The following is a 23,485-nucleotide window of genomic DNA, read 5'->3' on the forward strand; positions in this document are numbered from 1 at the left end:
GCCATTTTAAAAATTGTACCAATGAGAATAAATAAAATACATCTGTTATATCACCTTTTCTCAAATTTCAGTTCAGTTCATCTTTAATGTTATTGCACTTCGGAGATCTGTTTTTGCTTTGTTTCCTGTTTCTGGACTCCCTTTGTATGGTTTTTGAACCTACGATTTTGGATTACCCCAATAAATACCACTGCACTTGGACCCTAACCTTTTGTGTGTGTGTCGTGACAGTTAGAACCAGTGAACCGTCACATCTCGGACAATGAGCATGTGGCCTCTAGAAGGTGGAGTTTGATGTTATTTAAGCAGTACCTTATGTTCTGAGAACTCTGCCAAAGAATAACAATGAATATTTGAAGAGAAACGTACATGACTCATGAATAAACTGACTTGATTGGACAGAAAACTTGTAGACAAACAACAATCTGGCCAAACAGACAAATACATATTCCTCAACGTGATCGGTTCGGCTTTGTATAATGAAGATGCTGTGCTCACAAAAGAACAGGAAAAAAGAACATTCTTCATTGAAATTCATCTTGAGAAGCACCGGATCCAACCTGAAGTTTTTCTTTAACAGAAACCTGAGGGGTATTGAGGAGTTGAGTGCTTTCCAAGTGTAATTTAAAAACTTTTACAGAACAATATAAGTGTCATTATTTCCCTGCATTAGTTCACATAAAAGATCCAAACCCCAACCAATAATTTCCATTCACGCATTCATTGACACACACCATTGTGTCAATAGTTTCTAAAACAGACACTGATGCATTTTGACTGAGAAAACAGCCGGTCACAGAAGATGTGAGAAGGAAATAGTTAGGAAATAAGAGTTGTGGAGGTGTGGTGGCTCCAAACAATCTCAAACTGGGATGCTGAACTCGTAAAAAAAAACTGAAATGCAGTGAGTTATTTTCTGCGTTTTTAATGGAAAGGCCTACGAAAAGTCTGGAAAGCACTTGCTTTTAGCGTTAACCCCTAAAGATTACTTTCAACAAATCATACCTTTAGGCTCAACATAGGCAAGCATTTTGTCGAAGAACATCAGGTTTAATCTGTCCCTGAGTGGGGCAAAGCAATAAACAGAAGGGCATAGGAGTGGGATATCACTGTGCATCTGAGGTACTATGGTTATTACTTTTGTTGTCTCCTCATGAGAAAGCGTACGGAGAAGGGCAATGGAAAAAATGGAAAATCGAATCAAGCCATGAGTTGACACAGAAATGCTCTCCATTTTAATTCCTGTTTCAGTACTGAGAACAAAACTAAAAAAAAATCAGCATTTTGCACAAGTACAAGAGAGTTACTACATCATGTTCATTAATGGAGTCATAAATGTGGCCCATAAAGATCACTCACACACTCTGCACTCATTTAGGGAGAAGTGATTAGCAAGCTGCATTAACATTCACTCTATTCTCCTCCCATTCACACTGAGTTTGGACTACATAATTCCAGTTCACAGCAATGTTTCATTAAAAAATATTTCGAAATGTCAATTACTTGAAACTACGAGACTACCCCAAATTTTGTCCCAATGATAGTCTGAACAAAGAACTTCAAATTGAACAATACTGATGAAATAAGAAGGGTTTGTGAGTTCAGCACATGCAGTATAGCATAAATAAATTACACTAATAAACAATGAACACAAAAGAAGATATTTTAAAGAATACTTGTAACCAGACAAATGATGGACCCCATAGACTTCCATATTATTTTCCTACAATGGAATTCAATGGCTACCAGGGAGTAAACAAACACAAAAACATTCCAACTTCAAGGAATAAAAACAATGGCAGTCATAAACTAATGCTCATCAGCAAAAAGGTGAAGGTGGTCAACCTCCTAATCAAGTTAACTCATACTGGTTAAGCTAGTTAAACATCCTGGTGAACACAAGCACCCCAACAGTCAGTGCTAGAGACAGTATCCACAACACAAAATATGAAGGTGGTCTTTTCAGCAGGAAACTAATAAATATTCACACACATTCAATTCCAACAGTAGAAATAGGCCTACTATAATGATTTGGCCCGGCAGAGAGAAATGAAGTAGCATATATGTGGTAGAGCTCTCCAACATACATAATAGGATGGTGTTTGTTAGAAATGATTAATGTTTAAAAAGCAGCATGTTCTAAAGTAGGTCATTGACTGCTTTTAGCACAGACACACACCCTTTATTTCTTCTCATATCACAACAGACTCTAGAGTATAGACTGAATTTAACAAAATATGAAAGAATCCAATACCCAGATTTTTTATTCTAGTTTATAAGTCATAACCTTGAACAGTAAAATGATAGTAGGGAATATGTGAATATTGCAAACAATATAACATTCTTAATCTGTAAAATCATGTTAGTATTCTGTCACAGTGGCCTTCTGAAATTAAGAAGCCAAGTCCTCATTGTTTTTTTAATTTCTAATACTCACCTAATGGGATGAATAACACCATACTAATACTGTGTTGTGTGGAAGTAAAAAGAAAATTGTTCCCTTATCATACAAACAAAATCTACAGTATTTTGGTACAAGCTCATCTGACCCCTGAAGATACCCAGACTACATTAAAATATAGCGTAGCGTCGTTCACGTTAGTCAAGCTCGCATCAGCGGACACTCTCATCAGCTGTTCCACGTCTACCAATAATACGACGCCTATCACTGTATACATATATAAGATCCAATTGCCAATTGTATTTGACGATAGTGTTCCTGGGCTCTATCATATACCCGGTGCAATGCAGCTCCTTTGCAGATTTATTTTTGAAAGAGACTGCCATGCTTGAAATGTGATTTGAATGTTGTTTAGTGTGAATCCAATTCAGCTGGGAAAACTCTGTCCAGGAAGCTAATGAACAAGGATAGTGGATACAAAATCTGGTAAGCCAGGTACATTTCTGTTTTAACAATGTACTTGTTCTGTGGAAGTTGTACGATTTTAATTGACCGTGTTGGACTGCCAACAATCATTTGCTTCTCTTTTGGTTGCATCTAAAAGGAAGGCAGAGGAAAATGGAAATGGAGAGAAAATGCTTTCAACCAACAAACAGACACAGCAGAAAGTAGGCCTACCACTCTACGACAGGCTAATACAGTTTGATGTGGAGTAACTTTTATCTGTGGTTGCTACTGAATCTCTCACATCAGAACTCTGCTGTCTACCGCCACTGTCCTCTGGGAATGAAACAGTCAGACATACGGTACCAATCCCTATCTGTTTCGGTCTCAAGAGTCCCTCTCACATTGACAGCACAGAGACAAGACAAGAGAGAGATTCTGTAGACCCAGAAGAGGTATATTTAAAACGTCCCTGATGGAGACTTCTCAGTTGTGTGGCCACCGGTGCCGACAGGAGATGAAACTGGAGTGATAAAGTCCTGCGGTTACCAGTTATTTTTGAGTTATCTGTATAGAAATCAAAAGAAAACATCTCATTAGTAAAGATTAATCTGTAGATTGGCTATTTCGTTGTAGTTATAGTGTAATTTGTATTAGCAATTGTATTAGGAATATATGATTTATAGCATAGATTTAACCTATTAAGAGCACTAAGAGCGCATATTGTTTGTCCAAATAAAATAGTTTCTCACAAAAAGTACAACAATCTTTCTTAAAGTTACTTTTAAATAGGCAGTTCACTCTGTTTAGAGGACAAACTCTAATATGGGGCACAAAGTGTAAAATTTCGTTGATGAAATGCAGAATTTCATGACTGCATTGCCTCACACTTTAATGCATTTCATAACTGTCTTTAAACATATAATTGCTATAAATCCCCTTTAATGAAAATTCATCATTGACTCACTCTCATTCAAACTTTCTTTCCTCTGTGGGACATAAAAAGAAGATAATTTGAGAATATAAATAATTATATATTTATTTTTTCCATACAACGGTAGTCAATGATAACCAAAACTGTTTGGTTGGTTGCATACATCGACATATCTTGTGTTCCACAGAAGAAAGTAAGTCAAACATGTTTGGATCGACATGAGGGTGAGTAAATGATGACACAGATTTAATTTTTGGATGAACTATCTCTTTAAAGTCTTCATTGACAGTACAAATATCTCACTTTCTCTTTCTATCTTTGTCTTGTGACAAAGATAGCCTGAACCAAACACAAGAGAGAAAGTGTGTCTGTGTATGTGTGTAAGCAAAGGAATCATGTCCTTGGATCATCTGTCCATTACAGCATTTCAGTGTGCGCATCATCTCCTCCAATTACAGCACTACACATGACTGTTACCATGGCAACTGCAACAAAGGAGTTGTTAAGATTTTGAGTGAGGACACAAATTAATACAAATGAATGAGATTTTAACTTATTAAGACCAAGGCCGAGGTCAATAGCTGGAAGACTTTCCCTCCATGGTCCCTTCCCTCAAACTGACACAACAAAAATGGCAATCAATGTCCAAATATGAGGCAGATGTGATGAAATTCCACTTCTGCACAAGAAACGGTATACTTAAAGGGATATTCCACTTTTTTTGGAAATAGGCTCATTTTACAACTCCCCCAGAGTTAAACAGTTGAGTTTAATCGTTTTCAAATGCATTGAGCTGATTTTCTGATATTTAGATGAATATCAGGAACCAGACAGTTTCTGGTCTCATTGACTTCCATAGTATGAAAAAAAATATATACTATGGAAGTCAGTGAGACCAGACCTTGCTTACGTCTTGACTTTGTTGTTTGCTTGCTTTCATTACTTCTATTTGCTAAGCTAATCGGCTAACTAATGGAAACAATTGTAAACGCACAGCAAAAGATTAGACTGACACTCAACGACGGCACAACATTGGCTGGCCATCAGTTTGTTGTGTCACAGTCTTCACATACTGTATAAATATACCCAGATAGCAAACTGACATTGAATCAACGTGGAAATATGACATCGAAACAACGTTGATCTGACATTGTTTTGCTCATCGAATTAACGTTGAACCAACGTCAGACGCGTCATTCTTTCAAAACTAACGGAAAATCAACTTGAAATCAACGCGTTGTTTCAACGTTATGAAAGCAAACCAATTTTCGATTTTCATTTAGCTTTGAAGAATGCCGCGTCTGACGTTGGTTCAACGTTAATTCGATGAGCAAAATCAACGTTGATTCAATGTCATGAGAGACGTCGTTTCCACGTTGATTCAATGTCAGTTTGCTATCTGGGTACTAATGTCACTGCATTAGACTAATGGGTCTAAACCTTTTTGAATTCAAGGCCACAACAAATACTAAAATCAGAAAGGTTTTTCTTTTGTGTTTTTCGTGTCAACGTTGTCACATGGATCTGCAAAAACGACTAAAAACACTGTATTATGCATGCCAGGCCACTAGTTGGCGATGTCACTTTGTAAAGAAACATTACACGCCTAAAGACTGAACACTTAACATGCACACGCGCATAACATCACCGGTTTCATAAATTCACGTTTGAAGTTTTCACAACTTGTACCTGTACTTTGAAACCTGTTTTCAAAATGTTTTGCATTTTAGGTCCCCCTAAATGGCATTGACGTGTAAATGAACGGCGAAAATGCATAAAAAGTTAACGGTGTAGTGTATTGTGTAAATGGTCCCCGAGTTGTTTTGGCTTATTTTAATGCTTGCTTTGTCTAATTTTAAATAATTCCTGAGCCCCCCTAGTTTGTTGAGGTTTGTTTGTGCCCCGGCCCCCTAATTGAAAACCAGTGCATTAGACAATAAAATATCAAACCAAATGATGTTTGATTATGAAGGTTCCTGGTTTCAGACCGAAACCATAAGATGATGTCCAATGATCTCTATTTTAAGCGAGCTTTAAAAGATTACCAAATATGGTACTTACACTCACCTAAAGTATTATTGGGAACACCTGTTCAATTTCTCATTGATGCAATTATCTAATCAACCAATCACTTGGCAGTTGCTTCAATGCATTTAGGGGTGTGGTCCTGGTCAAGACAATCTCCTGAACTCCAAACTTAATGTCAAGCGATAGACAAGCAACTTTGACTGAAATAACTACTCATTACAAACGAGGAGTGCAGCAAAGCATTTGTGAAGCCACAACACGCACAACCTTGAGGTGGATGGGCTACAACATCAGAAGACCCCACCAGGTACCACTAATCTCCACTAAAAATAGGAAAAAGAGGCTACAATTTGCAAGAGCTCACCAAAATTGGACAGTTGAAGACTGGAAAAATGTTGCCAGGTCTGATGAGTCTCGATTTCTGTTGAGACATTCAGATGGTAGAGTCAGAATTTGGCGTAAACAGAATGAGAACATGGATCCATCGTGCCTTGTTACCACTGTGCAGGCTGGTGGTGGTGTAATGGTGTGCGGGATGTTTTCTAGGCACACTTTAGGCCCCTTAGTGCCAATTGGGCATCGTTTAAATACCACGGCCTACCTGAGCATTATTTCTGACCATGTCCATCCCTTTATGGACACCATGTACCCATTCTCTGATGGATACTTCCATTCCAGCAGGACAAAGCTTGAATCATTTCAAATTGGTTTCTTGAACATGACAATGAGTTCACTGTACTAAAATGGCCCCCACAGTCACCAGATCTCAACCCAATAGAGAATCTTTGGGATGTGGTGGAATGGGAGCTTCGTGCCCTGGATGTGCATCCACAAATCTCCATCAAATGCAAGATGCTATCCTATCAATATGGCCAACATTTCTAAAGAATGCTTTCAGCACCTTGTTGAATCAATGCCACATAGAATTAAGGTAGTTCTGAATATATATTACATATATATACAATTTTACCTTAAATATTTTATTAACACGTTTATAAAAAGGAAGTCATTATATGCGGAAAGCTTTTATACCTTTTGTCATGAAACCTAATACATACACCATCTCACAGCGAGATCCATTAGCTTCAGAGTTCTGGCAGTTGTTGCAGGGAGTTAGATGTGAATAGAGCAAAAACTTGAGATCCCACTCCGTCGATGAGTTGGGTGAGAAAGGTTGATTCACATCTACCCGAGGGAGCGCACAAATCTATTGGGTGTGTCAGATGAGAAAAAAAGAAAACCCAAGACAGCGCTTGTCAGTTTGCGCTTTTGAAACTAAAATGAACACGGGTGAGATGAAAGAGCCAAGAGACACGGGTCAAAAAGCAGAAATACTTCCAAAAGCAAGAGGAGGCAAACACAATCCAGCATAGATCCTGAAGAATCCTTAATATATTCATATTATTCACAGGAGGGCGGAAAGTTGGAGGCAGACTGTTGCGTAATACTCAAAGGCAGTCAGGAAAGGCAGGTCGGGGGAAACAAAAAGGGAAAATAGCGAACAATTATTCTAAGGGGAAATATCTTAAATGAGTTTGACCACTGACTCATATTCGAAGACGAACACTTTACCGAGTGCGGAGGCCACAGGGGTTCACTGAAATTCACAAAAGCAATTTTGCACCGGCATGGATTGTTTTACATATATATTAGTATGCAAAGCTCTTGAGGTGAATTTAATTCACAAAACTATTTTCAACACATTTAATAATAAACTCTTTTATGCCCACACACATTAAACACCTGGTTTTTAATTGAACCTCTAGAGATCATTAAGAACATTAAACAGATCATAATTGTTCATTGAATTAAGTTCATAAAGCCAGCTACTTTCAAATGTAAGTGTACTGCTTAAGTACACAGTGTTCAGTAAATAACCTTTCGGAGTTGACTTTCCCTGACAGTGCACTATTTCTGACTCGCCTCGCACCTATAAGTGATGTTACGTAACATCTCTAGATGAGGGAATCTGAAATTCAAATCAGGCTCTATTCAGACTGTTTCATTGAGAGGCAGGAGGTCAGCGTGTGCCAACTTCCTACGAGTCATTTGGCAGCTCCTGCTGTCATCTCATCAGCGCTTGCATGACCATATGTGACGCCTCCAACACTCCACTTTGTGTTAGTACATCACAGTTATGACATTGGACCATATTTCCCTCTTTCATCTGCTATAGTATCCGGCGATATAGTATCCGGATTTACTCACCCCAATGTCATCAAGATGACGTCCATGTCTTTCTTTCTTCAGTCGAAAAGAAATGAAGGTTTTTGATGAAAACATTCCAGGATTTTCTCCATATAATGGACTTCAATGGGAACCAAACAGTTCAAGGTCCAAATTAGAGATTCAGTGCTGCTTCAGAGGGCTTTAAACGACACCAGACGATGAATAAGTGTCTTATCTAGCGAAACGATCGGTCATTTAAAAAAAATAAAAAAGTTTAAGTTTTATAAGCACAAATGCTCGCCTTGCTCTGTTCTATGATGAGCGTTCGTGACTCTCCTGTTCAAACTCGTTCATCAAAATGAACAAATCTTTTTTCGAGTCATGACTCGAAGGGTCTTAAGACCCTTATTCATCTTCTGGTGTCGTTTAAAGCCCTCTGAAGATGCACTGAAACTCTCATTTGGACCTTGAAACGTTTGGTTCCCAATGAAGTCCATTATATGGAGAAAATACTGGAATCATGTTTTCATCAAAAACCTTCATTTCTTTTCGACTGAGGAAAGAAAGACGAGGACATCTTGGACATGGGGGTGAGTAAATTATCCGCAAAAGTTTTTTTTAAAAGTGAACTACTCCTTTAAGTTTAAGGAAGTTAGCTAAGTAAGCATTCATTTACCACTTACCAGTAAATGTAATCGTTCTTACTGATGTTATATGCAATATCAATATGAACAAAAATCCAAGGGTATGTTGAGTCACAATTATAAGTCAACTGGACAATGTTGGACAATTTCTGTAAAAACGAGTTTATAACCAAAAAATGTAACACACTCCATGGACAAAAAAAAGGCAAGGTTTAATGTAAAAAAATTAAAAATAAAACAAAGATTATTGGTGTGTTTTACAAGAAAATTCCATTTACGTCAACATTTCGCATTTAAATTCAATGTTACTTGCCATTTCTTCTGAATTATTTGCAAAACTGTTTCTAAGCAAATCCTTCCCCCATTTTTGTTCAGTGTGGACTAAAGCAAGTAGTCTTTTCTCTCCATATGCCAAGTGAATTAGAGTCCCACTTCTCCCAACAAACACAGACAAAACTGACATATATCAGCTCCGTGAAAAAAATGCTGCTTCCGCATTATTGACACAAAGGTCAGATTACCAATACGGTAACCTCATGGGTGCGACTTCACACACACTGCGTCCAAAGTCTCCTCTCGTTCTCCCCTAGAAAGCTTATTTGCCGTTGACTAACCACCCTATCAAAGGAAATTGTGATTTTACCGTGTCCTGCCTGAAGCTGAAATAGTGCCAGGTTCATACTAATGCAGTCAGGAGGTGGATGTGTAAGTGAGAGGAAATTGCGTGTCACCTCCAACAAATCTCCCCTGGATGGGAAGTACAGAATGCATGAGGAAGGATCACTGCAGGGGTTCGTCCTGCTGCAGTCAGCGTCTACATGCACTGCAGTGTTTAAATGCACCTGGAGGATTTCTACAGCACAGCTTGTGTGTCCCTTGTTTCAAATTGACCGTAAAAACAATGACAAAGAGCCATCTGGGTGAGAACAGACATGAGATACCTAACATGGTGTAGATGCAGATGAGTTTTGCATGATGCTGGTAAAAAGATAACAGTATGCAAGGCAAACTTGACACAGAAGTCACACCAACTCACCTATGAATAAACCACAGCACTAAAACAAGTGTTTTGAACTTTGCCAGTTAAATAGACAGGTTATGTTAGTCATTTATTCCAGTGAGAAAACAAAAACAAACACTTTAAATTCTGACTCTACCATCTGAATGTCTCAACAGAAATTGAGACTCATCAGACCAGGCAACATTTTTCCAGTCTTCAACTGTTCAATTTTGGTGAGCTCTTGCAAATTGTAGCCTCTTTTTCCTATTTGTAGTGGAGATGAGTGGTACCCGGTGGGGTCTTCCGCCTCAAGGTTGTGCGTGTTGTGTCTTCACAAATGCTTTGCTGGATACCTCGGTTGTAACGAGTGGTTATTTCAGTCAAAGTTGCTCGTCTATCAGCTTGAATCAGTCGGCCCATTCTCCTCTGACCTCTCGCATCAACAAGGCATTTTCGTCCACAGGACTGCCGCATACTGGATGTTTTTCACTTTCACACCATTCTTTGTAAACCCTAGAAATGGTTGTGTGTGAAAATCCCAGTAACTGAGCAGATTGTGAAATACTCAGACCGGCCCGTCTGGCACCAACCACCATGCCACGCTCAAAATTGCTTAAATCACCTTTCTTTCCCATTCTGACATTCAGTTTGGAGTTCAGGAGATTGTCTTGACCAGGACCACACCCCTAAATGCATTGAAGCAACTGCCATGTGATTGGTTGATTAGATAATTGCATTAATGAGAAATTGAACAGGTGTTCCTTATAATCCTTTAGGTGAGTGTATATTCCTATTAGTGTCAGAATTTTCAGCACAATTAATCCAGTTTTCAGTGTCACATGATCCTACAAAAATCATTCATGCTGTTTTCAATGTACTTTTGGCCTACTGTTTTATATGTCTAAATACTGTGAATTTGACATTTTCACATACTGTTTTTCACCAGCACAGAAGTGTAAATATTTGAATACAGCCATTTGTTTTTTGCCAAAAACATGCCACATGTGTTGCCACAAGTTTCACAAGTGAAGTTGTGATGATAAACCCAGTCTAGAATCCAGTCTGATAACGTCCAACCACTTTAAACTACATTTCTAGCATATAACCCATTGCCGAATGCAGTCCCAGCAGTTTTATTTTAGCTACGGATTATTATACTACATATCTTCCAGCTGATTGTGATCGGACGAGAAACTGATTGTGATATTGAGTGTAAACGAGGCATTTGAAAGATAGAAATATTGTATTCAGAAAAGTCCTCTACCTTTATTTAAAGACTGATCTTGCTTGGCATGATAAGCTAGAAATGTATTCACATGAAGACACATGCAGTTTCTCCGATAAATTGCACAAACGGCCATTAATTGTGCTTGAAGTGAACTAATGAAGAAACACCAAGTGCAAGTGCATCATGTTCTCTCTGATAAATATTTTATTCCGCTTCTTCCACTGTGGTTTGTTCAGGAAGTATTTCAAGCTACATATGTAGTCTTTTAAGCCACTGTTGTGCAATGAAACGTCTTACGCAACTCTAAAACTTTTACTCATCTTTCTGTTATTTTGTGTGTTTTTCCTTTCAAGGATTTTCTCCGAAACTAACCTGAGAAGGAGTTTCTGAGAATTCATGGGGGAGAAGGACTGTAATAGGTGCAATTTCGGACAGAAGTAATTTTACCTTTGCCAGCTTCAAAGCAGGATTCCCAGAAAGGTAGTGCTTTATGTAGTGCACCGCTGACAGCACACAGCAGAGCAGACTAGGGACAAGATTGCTTCTTCAGGACGGAGGAGCTAACCGGAACGCTGTGAGTCAGCACCGCTGCGCCCCACGCTACGCTAACTCAAACACACACTCACCCCGACTGCACACTTCACAAGAGGCTCAGCCCTTATGAAAATGCACTTTAGCAGCAGCAGCATACACTGATGTATCAGATGGTAGGGATGACCTGAATATATTTTTTTTTTTACTGAAACCTAAATTAACATTTTCATTTATCCCAAAAATGAAAGTAAATTTTTGATAATTAAACACTTTATGCTGTTAAGGGTGTTAGGGTTTGCCTGTTGTAGTTTATCCACATGCACATGAAAAAGACACTAAATAAATGCGTAAATGGAGAAATGGTAATTAAAAGGTTAGTTCACCCCCCCAAAAAATAATTCTGTCATTAATTGCTCTTTGTAAGCTTTTTGATCCCTCCATACACAGCAACGTCATTGCAACTTTCAAGGCCTAGAAAGGTAGTAAAGACATCGTTAAAATAGTCCATGTGACTACATTAGATCAAATGTAATGTTATGTAGTGACAAGAATACTTTTTATGTGCAAAAAAACAACTTTACAACTTTATTCAGCTCTTCTGTGTCAGATCTCCTAAGCTACAGTATTGCAGCCCTTCCGGGTTGTTGCATATGTCGTGATGCCCACGTGATCAGCGTTGGCCAATAATGAGCCAACGTAGAACCCTGATGCGCTGCACTTAGTTTACTACGCGACTAGCATAGGAGATCTGACGCAGAAGAAAATACATTTTTTTAAAAAGTTAAAACTACACTCACCGGCCACTTTATTAGGTACCCCATGCTAGTAACGGGTTGGACCCCCTTTTGCCTTCAGAACTGCCTCAATTCTTCGTGGCATAGATTCAACAAGGTGCTGGAAGCATTCCTCAGGGAGTTTGGTCCATATTTACATGATGGCATCACACAGTTGCCGCAGATTTGTCGGCTGCACATCCATGATGCGAATCTCCCGTTCCACCACATCCCAAAGATGCTCTATTGGATTGAGATCTGGTGACTGTGGAGGCCATTTGAGTACAGCGAACTCATTGTCATGTTCAAGAAACCAGTCTGAGATGATTCCAGCTTTATGACATGGCGCATTATCCTGCTGAAAGTAGCCATCAGAAGTTGGGTACATTGTGGTCATAAAGGGATGGACATGGTCAGCAACAATACTCAGGTAGGCTGTGGCGTTGCAACGATCCTCAATTGGTATCAAGGGGCCCAAAGAGTGCCAAGAAAATATTCCCCACACCATGACACAACCACCACCAGCCTGAACCGTTGATACAAGGCAGGATGGATCCATGCTTTCATGTTGTAGACGCCAAATTCTGACCCTACCATCCGAATGTCGCAGCAGAAATCGAGACTCATCAGACCAGGCAACGTTTTTCCAATCTTCTATTGTCCAATTTCGATGAGCTTGTGCAAATTGTAGCCTCAGTTTCCTGTTCTTAGCTGAAAGGAGTGGCACCCGGTGTGGTCTTCTGCTGCTGTAGCCCATCTGCCTCAAAGTTCGACGTACTGTGCGTTCAGAGATGCTCTTCTGCCCACCTTGGTTGTAACGGGTGGTTATTTGAGTCACTGTTGCCCTTCTATCAGCTCGAACCAGTCTGGCCATTCTCCTCTGACCTCTGGCATCAACAAGGCATTTCCGCCCACAGAACTGCCGCTCACTGGATGTTTTTTCGTTTTCGGACCATTCTCTGTAAACCCTAGAGATGGTTGTGCGTGAAAATCCCAGTAGATTAGCAGTTTCTGAAATACTCAGACCAGCCCTTCTGGCACCAACAATCATGCCACGTTCAAAGTCACTCAAATCACCTTTCTTCCCCATACTGATGCTCGGTTTGAACTGCAGGAGATTGTCTTGACCATGTCTACATGCCTAAATGCACTGAGTTGCCGCCATGTGATTGGCTGCTTAGAAATTAAGTGTTAACGAGCAGTTGGACAGGTGTACCTAATAAAGTGGCCGGTGAGTGTATATTCAGTATATATAAAGTTATTTTACCTGACGCGCTGCACTTAGTGTACTACGCGAATAGCAGGAGATCTGACACAGAAGAAAATACATTTTTTAATAAAGTTAAAACTATATTCAGTATATATAAAGTTATTTTAGGTTTTTTTTGCGCACAAATAGTATTCTCGCCGCTTTATAACATTACATTTGAACCACTGTATAGTCACATGGACTATTTTAACAGCGTCTTTACCTGTCTGGGCCTTGAAAGTTTCAATGAGCTGTCTATGGTGCAGGAGATTTCTCAGATTTCATCAAAATTTTCTTCATTTGTTTTCCGAAGATGAACGAATGTCTTACGGGTTTGATACGACATGAGGGTGAGTAATTAAAGACAGCACTTTTTGGGGTAAACTAACCCTTTAAACCACTGTTTCGGTCAATGATTTTTGTGTCTTTTGCCGTTTTTGCACAATATTTTTCGGTTGCCAGAATTTCTCTGCATCACTTTCGTATTACATTTAGCTAACGTTCTGGCAAGGTTCTCTCAACAAACTTTATTCGATTACTCTTTATTTTAAGGTGACGATGTCACTTAGTCATGACCACGTAATGTCACAGAACGAGGTCACCGAGTGCTGAGGCGCATGGTTTATAAAAGTACAACGCAAAGTGTCGGATGGAGTGGCGTAAAGCACACTGCTACTGGACTTTGGCACAGTGGAAATGTGTTCTCTGTGGGGTGATAAAAAGATGAGTTTGAGTTTGGCGAATGCCAGGAGAGCGTTATCTGGCTGACTCCATTGTGCCAACTGTAAAGTTTCCTGGAGGAGGGAGAATGGTATGGGTCTCTTTTTCAGCGGTTGGGCTAGACCCCTTATTTCCAATTAAGAAAAATCTTAAACATACCAAGACATTTTGGACAGTACTATACTTCCAACTTTGTTCTAAGGCCGTGTGTCCACCAAAGCATTTTTCCACGCTCCTGGCGTATGTTTTCAATTGTTTTCAATGGGAGCGCCGCGTTTTTTTAACGCCATGAGCGTGACGAGGCGCTGAGCGTTTTTTTTTCACGCTGAAGCGCCGAGCGGCCGGCGTTTTTACTGGTCGCTGGGAGTTGAAAAATGTTCAACTTTGGACTGCAGGGTAAAAAGTGACGTGAGCGCTGCGTTTGATCCAATCACAGTGGAGGAGGGGCGGGACTAATACCACACTGACCAACTGTCACAACATTCAAACTGCTGCGGATATTTTGTATCATAGCAACGAAACATCTCAATGGAAAAAACGCTGCGCTGCCAAAACGCTCTCAAGCGCCCAAAGCACGGCGTCTTCAGCAGAGCGTCTGGCATTTTCAGCTGGCTAAAAACGCTTTGGTGGACACACTGCCTAACAGTTTAGGGAAGGCCCTTTTCTATTCCAGCATGATTTTGCCCGAGTGCACAAAGTAAGATCCATAAAGACATGGTTGGATGAGTTTGATGTGGAAGAACTTGACCGGCCTGCACAGAGCCCTGACCTCAACCCCACTCAATACTTTTGGGATGAACTAGAATGAAGATTGCGAGCCAGGCCTTCTCGTCCAACATCAGTGCCTGACCGCACAAATGCTCTACTATGGGGTTGGACAATATTGGTCCTGCAGAGTTTAGCTCCAACCCTAATCAAACAACTGAACAAGCTAATCGATATTTCCAGGATTACTAATGCTGTGTTCAGAACTGCCCACTATTCACTTATTCACTATTCCCTACATTACTCCACTAATATAATCCACTTGAAGGAGTGAATGAAAACGAGTGAGTGAATTCGGACACCAAGTACGCTGGAAGGGCTGCCACTTTTGCATAGTTTGTGCTTGCCGTTTAATCATCATTTCAAACTTAGCAAACTAGCAGCTCCAGTAGTAATGAAAAGATCGGTCAAGTAAACTAGCATGTATAAACCATAATTAAACTATTCAATAATCAATTAGAAAGGAATTTATACCTGTATTATATAGCCACATTGAACCAGTGGTTTGGAAAATGGATGGATGGATGATTCACCAGAAGGCACCATTTTCTAGCGAGATGTGGGAATTTATTCAGCGTGACCGTCACAGTGAATTATGGGTATTCTCTAGCTATTGACATCGGTTGTACACTCGTTATTGCGGTGCATTGTGGGATTGGATGAGGGCACTCAATAACATCCACTATGGTTTCGGACACGACTGCAAATGCCTGTCCCCTCAAACAGTGGGTGTCCTAAATAACGCTAAGCAATTGATTATTAACACCTTATTCTAAATCTGTGCAACAAATCCTTTAAAATTTTTTAAAGTCAGATTAATGTGTACTGAGTGAAATCAAGATACTGCTCATTAAAAATGAATTCACTTACACTCAACGGCAACACACGTCACCGACTGACACGGAAAGGCAAAATGCTGCCCAAACACACACAGCATCATCACACTCCAGCAGAGACTCTGTCTTACACTCAGACCCCATTTCTTTTTTATAAGCATGGCTTCCTTGTGTGAGTGACTCTAAAACATGAGATCTTACATATTCATGATCTCTAGAGTTTATCTCCCATGCCAGGCCCCATAACTGAGTCTTAAAAGTTAACTACAGCTAGTGAGCCATCGCCCTGGTTAGACTGCTAAGACTCCAACTGAATTATGTGTGAAGTTTACGCTAAACCAGCTGCTGCTCCAAAAGAGCTATGAAGATGAAGAAAGGAGGAGGATGGTAGCAAACATTTATAATGAAAAAATTATACAGCAAGCCATACTGCATGGTGTTTTCTTACCACATTGATAATTTAACTTTTACTTCATTGCTAGTGGCCATTTAAGTGATTTTCCAGCTTTGAAATGAAACCAAATTGTTTTAGTGCTCGTTAAAGTCAACATGAAATCAAACTTAAAATCATCATAAAACAGAGCAGAGATGCTGCAAGGGGGAGGGGAAGTTATTTTGATTAAATCATTTATAATAAATAGCTATATTCCATGAAAACAAGAATTGTCCATTTTTATACCATGGTCGGTCATTTAAAAACTAAATAAAAAAGTTTAAGTTTTATAAGCACAAATACTCGCCTTGCTCTGTTCTGTGATGAACGTTCGTGACTCTCACTCGTTCATCAAAATGAACAAATCTTTTTTCGAGTCATGACTCGAAGGGTCCTAGATATGACCCTTATTCATCGTCTGGTGTCGTTTAAAGCCCTTTGAAGCTGCACTGAAACTCTCATTTGGACCTTGAACTGTTTGGTTCCCAATGAAGTCCATGGAGAAAATCCTGGAATGTTTTCATCAAAAACCTTCATTTCTTTTTGACTGAAGAAAGAAAGACGTGGACATCTTGGATGACATGGGGGTGAGTAAATTATCAGCAAATATTTTTTTTTAAAAGTGAACTACTCATTTAAAGTTTAGAGTTTGCATTAAGTTATACTAACAACAAAGGGTGGATTTTAATCCAATTTTTGAACCTTGATACACCCTTACCCCTTTTGTGATGAGGGTGTGATTTAGCTAGTGCTAGCAAACACTGAAGGCCACCCTCGAGGACCTGATAATATGGTAGCAGTTCAAGGGCAGAAGCTTATTCACTCACGCACTCTCTCAAACAGAGCGCTTGTCTGCCCTCTATAAAAGAGGAATGATATTAACAATGAAAGATGTCTGAAATATTCATCCCGCAGAAGATACAAATACAGGGACTTTATGCTCAGATGACATGATTCATTGTCAAGTCAAGGACTGGAGGGATGGTAAACGTGCAGTACATGCACCCTATGAACCTAAAGCCAATGTTTCTACCTGCTGTGTGAACATGAAAACTCATTGCACATACTGTATGGGCTTCTTATTTTTCTAATTATACATTTATTTGTAGTGACTATTTTAGAAAGCATACAGAAACTCTTGCAAAATGTATAAAGGAATGCAATATTTGGATTGCAGTTCAGCACAATATGCTTTACAAAGACAAAAAGGTAGGGATGCACCGATACCAATTTAAGCTGTTACCAATAAGCTGATAATTAATTTCATGCTATGGTTGATAATCAATATCGCTAGATATTTAATGGGATTTTGCCTAAATAAATGGGAAAGTAAGCACTAAACAGTAAAAACTAAATGCTGGAAGTGAATTTAGGCATAACAAAAAAAAAGTTATAATACAGTATGAACATTCAGACATTCAGTTAGGCTAAAGGATTTATTTAAAGGTGTTATCAAGTTGCTTATTTAAATATTAACTTTGAAAACAAAGGTACATGCATTTAAATGTAAAAATAGGAGAAATAAGGGTAACACTTTATTTTACGACCCGCAAACAACTGTGTAAGTAGACTGAAATTACGGTGTACAATTCTGTAATTATAGCGTACTTCTGTGTAGGTATAAGGGAACAATATGTTAAGTTTGGGGTAATAAAGGGGTAACAAGCAGATATAAGCAAATTATTTAATTAGTTAAAAAATAACAGGTACCTATTCTGTTAATATATTCCAGGCAAAAATTATACGTCTGTTATTTTGCCAGAAATATGATGCATTTTATAAGCATGTTCTTGTGCAATGTTACAGGGTAATTTGTGGGTTAAAAATTAAACATACACACACACATATATACACATATATATATATATATATATATATATATATACAGGGGTTGGACAATGAAACTGAAACACTGGCCAATGTTGGAGGTTTCACATCTATATGCCTGGCGGCCAATCTTCAGAGTGAAGCACGGGTGGATCAGTGATGGTTTGAGCTCCAATATCATGACAATCCTGATTGTATTTGATGGACACGACACTGCCGAGGACTACCAAACCCTTCTGGAGGATCATGAGCACCTGAAGCTCAAACTGTGTATCAGCATGATCATGCACCAACACACACAGCAAGACTTGTGACAGAAGGGTTTGATGAAGATGAAAGTGACGTTGAACATCTCCCATGGTCTGACAGTCACCAGATCTGAATACTATTGAGGTGTTTTGGAGGAGCGAGTCCACCAGCATCATATAGTGACCTGGACACTGTTCTGGAAGAGGAACGGCTCATAATCCCTCTGGTCACTGTGAAGGACTTCTATCTGTCAATTGGTGCTGTATTTGGATGCAAAATGAGGCCCTTACCATTCTAACAAATTATTGTGTTGTTTCAGTTTCATTGTCCAACCCCTGTATATACTGTATATACACTATGATAAAAATTAAATTTATTGGCTTTTCTTACTAGATTTTTTTTTTTTTTTTGATAAGTAGCGTTTGTTACCCCCTTGTTCTCTGCAGTTACAAGTGTAACTCCTGCGGGCTGTAAATTAAAGTGGTGCTTGTTACCCCTTTATTACTCAAAACATATTGTTCCCTTATACCTACATGGATGTAGACTATAATTACAGAAATATACACCGTAATTTCAGTGTACTTACGCAGTTGTTTGCGGGTCGTAAAATAAAGTGTTACCGAAATAAGCTGCACAAGTAAATATCCAACAGTGTCGAGCATGCGAGGCCAAGGGCCGTGGTAGAGCGGTTACTGATGAGCGACACCTTCGCCGGTCTCGTATCATTCATATAGATTTCCAGCAGCTTGGAAGAATGGCCGAGTTTAGAAAAGCACTGTACCACAGTGGCAAGGATGCTGACAGGCTGGATTATCTCCTTCTGACAGCCCAGGAATGCAACTGTCTGGCTTTGGCTACCGCGAGATAAGACCTGGCTGACAAAGTAGTAGAAACATTCGTTTGCTTTCCACTCGTTTATCTCAAGTAACAGAAGCCCAGTGATGGTTAGTGATTGTAACAGCCAAAGAAGGATTATGTTTTCTTACTCGCTTGAAGAGGATGGTATTAAGGTGTTGTTTTGATTTTAAAACATTCAAAATACAGGTTGACCTCGGCAATAAAACAACACTACCAAAGATATGTTCAATCCTTGTTACTCAACAGGGGCAATTAGGAGTTCACGCATATGATCTGATGTGGCTCACGAGATTGAGGGTTTGAATCTTCCTTGACTGACATTAAAAACAGATAAAAGGGAATAATACAAAATGGCATTTGTTTATCAGTATATTAATAACAGTAACATATTTGGTCTCGTTTTATTTTGAGACCATATGTCAAAAGTGAAAATAAAGATATTTTTAATGTTACAAAATATTTCTATTTCAAATAACTGCTATTCTTTAGAACTTTATCTTCAACAAAGAATCCTGAAAATATCACGGTTGCCAAAAAAATGACATTTTTAGAAATGTTTCTTGCTGAAAATTGAGCTTTGATCACAGGAATAAATTACATTTTAAAATATATTCAAATAGAAAACGGCTATTTTAAATAGCTCTTTCAAAAGACTACAGTTACAAACATTGCTAATTGGAATAGACATTCAATTAATTCCATTTCATTTCATGAACAGAACCAGTCCTCAAAAAAAAAAAAAAACAGAGGCTTACGTTTCAAACATCGGTTTCTGACCATAAAGAAGTAATTGACTCCCATTTAAGATTTCTCAGCCTTGGCTATGGCTTTTCACAGAGGTGTGGACATCACTTAGTGATGGCACATCATAAAAATTTTATCCTCTGGTCCCAAATTTGCCCTGCTGAATTATTCATTGGCTTTACTGCAGTCCAACTAAAAATAGACACTTCTTGTTTCTCCTTAGCTTAAAGGCTTACTGTAGTAAAGCTAATGATGAGAGCATTTCCTGAGATTCCCAGCAGTCACTTTGACAATGATCTTTCTGCAGATGAGTTGCACATCATTGATCAGCGCACCTGTCACAATTCCCAGCACACAGAATTTGAGGCCCTCTGAGTCGCATAACATCTGTTTATTCAAAAGCATTAACGGATGAGTTTCATTTTCAAGCTCCTATCTGCACTGTTTGCGATCAAATAAATCTAATCCTGCAGAAAAATAAGAAGAAATCTCATGGTCTTCTAACAGCTTTATCTACTCACTATTAGATTGTGTCATACCTACTCACCTAGATCTGAATATCCAGTCTTTTAATGCTTTATTTATAACCGATATGCGACACTCCGTTTCAACTAAAAACGGAAAACTTTTTATTTGGCCATTCATTTACATGACAACGACAATTTGGGGGCCTGAAAATAAAATAAAAATTAAAAACAGATTTCAAATTGCATGTTTGAAAACGATACTGTAATTGCCCTGGTGTTAACTACCAAAACGCGAATTTGTGAAAACGGTGACGTCATGCACATGCATGTCTTTAAGCCTTGTTCACACTACATGATTTTAAAATGTCAGGCTAAACTGAGCGGTTCACATTACATGACTTGCTCTCTGTGAAATCAGGAGTGTTCAAGTTGTTGAACTGTTCGCACCACACGACACAACGTGATTGATCCACAACAGGAGGTAACGCACTACACGAGTTGACAACAACTCTGCCACCCAACGATTCTATCTTGTCAACAAACCACGTTTTGTCGCAAAAAATGACGTGATAAAACGAACCGAAAATTTGGCGAAACAGCATGCGGCGAAGAATACCGACCTCAACCCATGCCTTGCTCTGATTGGCTGTAGCTCATGACATCACTGAGGTTAAGTCGTTTGACAGCTATATATCTGGCTATATATATATATTTTTCTGGACTCCGCGACGCATCTGTGAGTGTCTTTGATGCGTTGTTGGCTCTTTCATGCTACCAGACTGGCGAGCGTTCATCGCTCGTTAATCCCCCGCGATTTGCACGCGATAACACCCTGACCTATCGGCGAGCTCAACGATTTGCAAATCGGGCTTAAAATCCTGTGAACTTGGCTTTAGGCGTATAGTGTTTCTTTACAAATCGATGTCGCCAACTACTGGCCTGACAGCAGAATACAGAGTTAACAACGTTGTTGTCTGAATGTGAAAAACGCAAACGTTTTTTTTAGGACATCTTTGTCGTGTAAACACCCTTAAGAGAAAAAGTTCTTTACAGAACCTTAAAGGGTTCTTTTTTTTAGGGGTTCCCATTATGTTATTAATTTAGTTTCAATTAATGAATTTAATTATTTTTTTTTATTTGAATTAAATTAATTAATTAAACAGCTTGCAAACATACTTCATCATTAGAAAAACATTAAATATCCAATTAAACAGTGTTAAGCAATCGTTTAAGGCATTTCTCCTATAGAACCTTTTTGGCATAAAATGGTTCTTTAAAACTGAGTCAAGAGAAAGGGAAACCTAGGGAAACCCATCGACCCCTTTTTTCTAAGAATGTGCATGGATGTCACCTGAGCACAGATTTTTATTTAAATGAGAAACTGAAAGCTTTTCTGTGGTCAGCTTGCAATAAATAAATAAAACAAAAAAGTAGGATAATGCAAATGCAGCAGGCTAGGAAACCAAGTGACCTTTTCTAAGGGTTTGGCTCCCAACCTGCATATTTATTCCTTATAAATATTACCGTATAAGGGTCAGCCAGTTCCTGTATGCCATTTTGGAATTCAAAACAGCTATGAAAAATGTATTGTAAACTATCCTGAAAAAAAAAAAAGTCATAACTTACACCTGCGAGACTTTAACTTTTATTCTAAAATGACATCATTCCAAAAGTTTTGTGCATTCAAATAAATCTGTTTCACGTTTACATGGATCAATCAAAGCCATGTACGCAAGTGTGCACAGATTAGATGTCTAATCTGTCTGGTTTCTGGATCAAGCACAAATTTAATTACATCTCCCAGTGACACATGAGTAATGGCGTCAAACAAGTGATTTAGGAGCAAGCGAGGCTAAACGACAATAACTGTAGAGAGCTTGGTTAATAGAAATATGAATGAGAATGTGTAGGTTATATTCCCAGCATCAGTACAGCATTACAAATGGTTCCACTGAGCGGTCACAGATGTGCAGCCTCATAAAACACGATTAAAACGAACAAAAACAGGCCCTGAATCTTTAAATTGTCACGTTGTTGTAAGATGTGCATTTGAGGAGTGTAATAAACTTGCCTATAAAAACATTTGCACACATTTTGGAGCTCTGTTTTACTCCCTAAACGTTAAGAAGTTAAGTTATACTGCATATCTTACAGTTTTCACAAAAAGCAACACAAGTGCAAAGTTAATAGCATGTGCATGTGTAAGAATACCATAGTATTCTTTAAAGTACCTTGGAGTGTCATGCAAACACCAATAAAATAATCATAGCAAAGTAGCATCTGAATTCAATCCCGTACAATAGCACATCTACAGTTTTAGAGGGGTTGTCAAGTCTCTGGATTTAAATTCTGGCATCTTTTCTCAAATATAATCATCTCACACAGTGACACTATTCATACTGTACTAGATTTGTATGAAAATTAGAAACAAACTTGCTACACTGTAAAAATGGAAAGATAAGGCACCATTTTGGTTCCTCAGCTTGCATGCAGGCAGAACCCTCTGAAGAACCATCTTGTCAAGGTATACTTTAAATATAATATTGCATACTCAACACAAGGTTCATAATTAGTACCTTAAGTGTAAATATTATTACTCTAAGGAACTGCTTCTTTTATGGTAGATAAGGTACAAACTGTCCATTTAAGGGTACAGCCCTGTGTTTGGCTGAAGAAAAACAAACAAAAGCTGCTCTAGGGGGTTCTGCAAATGCCACAATCCCAGAAACCACAAACGGTGCCTCAATCATCTTTTCATTTTTACTATAAGAAATTAAATTCAGTTGGACTTTTAAACCAGAGCAATGATTTTAATATACATTCAAACATATGGCAGTAAGCATGAATGCATAAATCTTAGTTATCATATGCTTAACCATTTAAAATGTAGGAACACTTGCTTCTGGAAACCAACAACACAAGAGCACAAAGCCATATCCTAAATAATCTCGTTTTTATTACGGATGGAAAGACCATTTACAACAATAGAAGTTAATTTGATCACACTTCCATTTGTGACCTGTGCTTTTAATTTTAATATCTCACGAGCAAGGTGATAGGTTGTGTTCTCCACTGTTGCTCAATGATTTGCTGAAAGCCAACACAGCACATGATGCCCTTGGCAACACAAAGTTGCTGCCTCCTCTATTTCAGCAGGGTAAACAAACCATACTAACACATAT

At 38.7% G+C, this 23,485-nt stretch overlaps 1 protein-coding gene across 2 annotated transcripts in view; it reads right to left on the reverse strand.

The window, feature by feature from the left end:
• Nucleotides 1-23,485, reverse strand: part of slc44a5a (solute carrier family 44 member 5a) — a 91,586-nt gene that overhangs the window by 64,844 nt on the left and 3,257 nt on the right. The gene's annotated exons all lie outside the window — the stretch shown is intronic.

Source organism: Pimephales promelas, chromosome 5 (genome assembly GCF_988280905.1).
Source record: "Pimephales promelas chromosome 5, fPimPro1.hap1.1, whole genome shotgun sequence".
Taxonomy (NCBI): domain Eukaryota; kingdom Metazoa; phylum Chordata; class Actinopteri; order Cypriniformes; family Leuciscidae; genus Pimephales; species Pimephales promelas.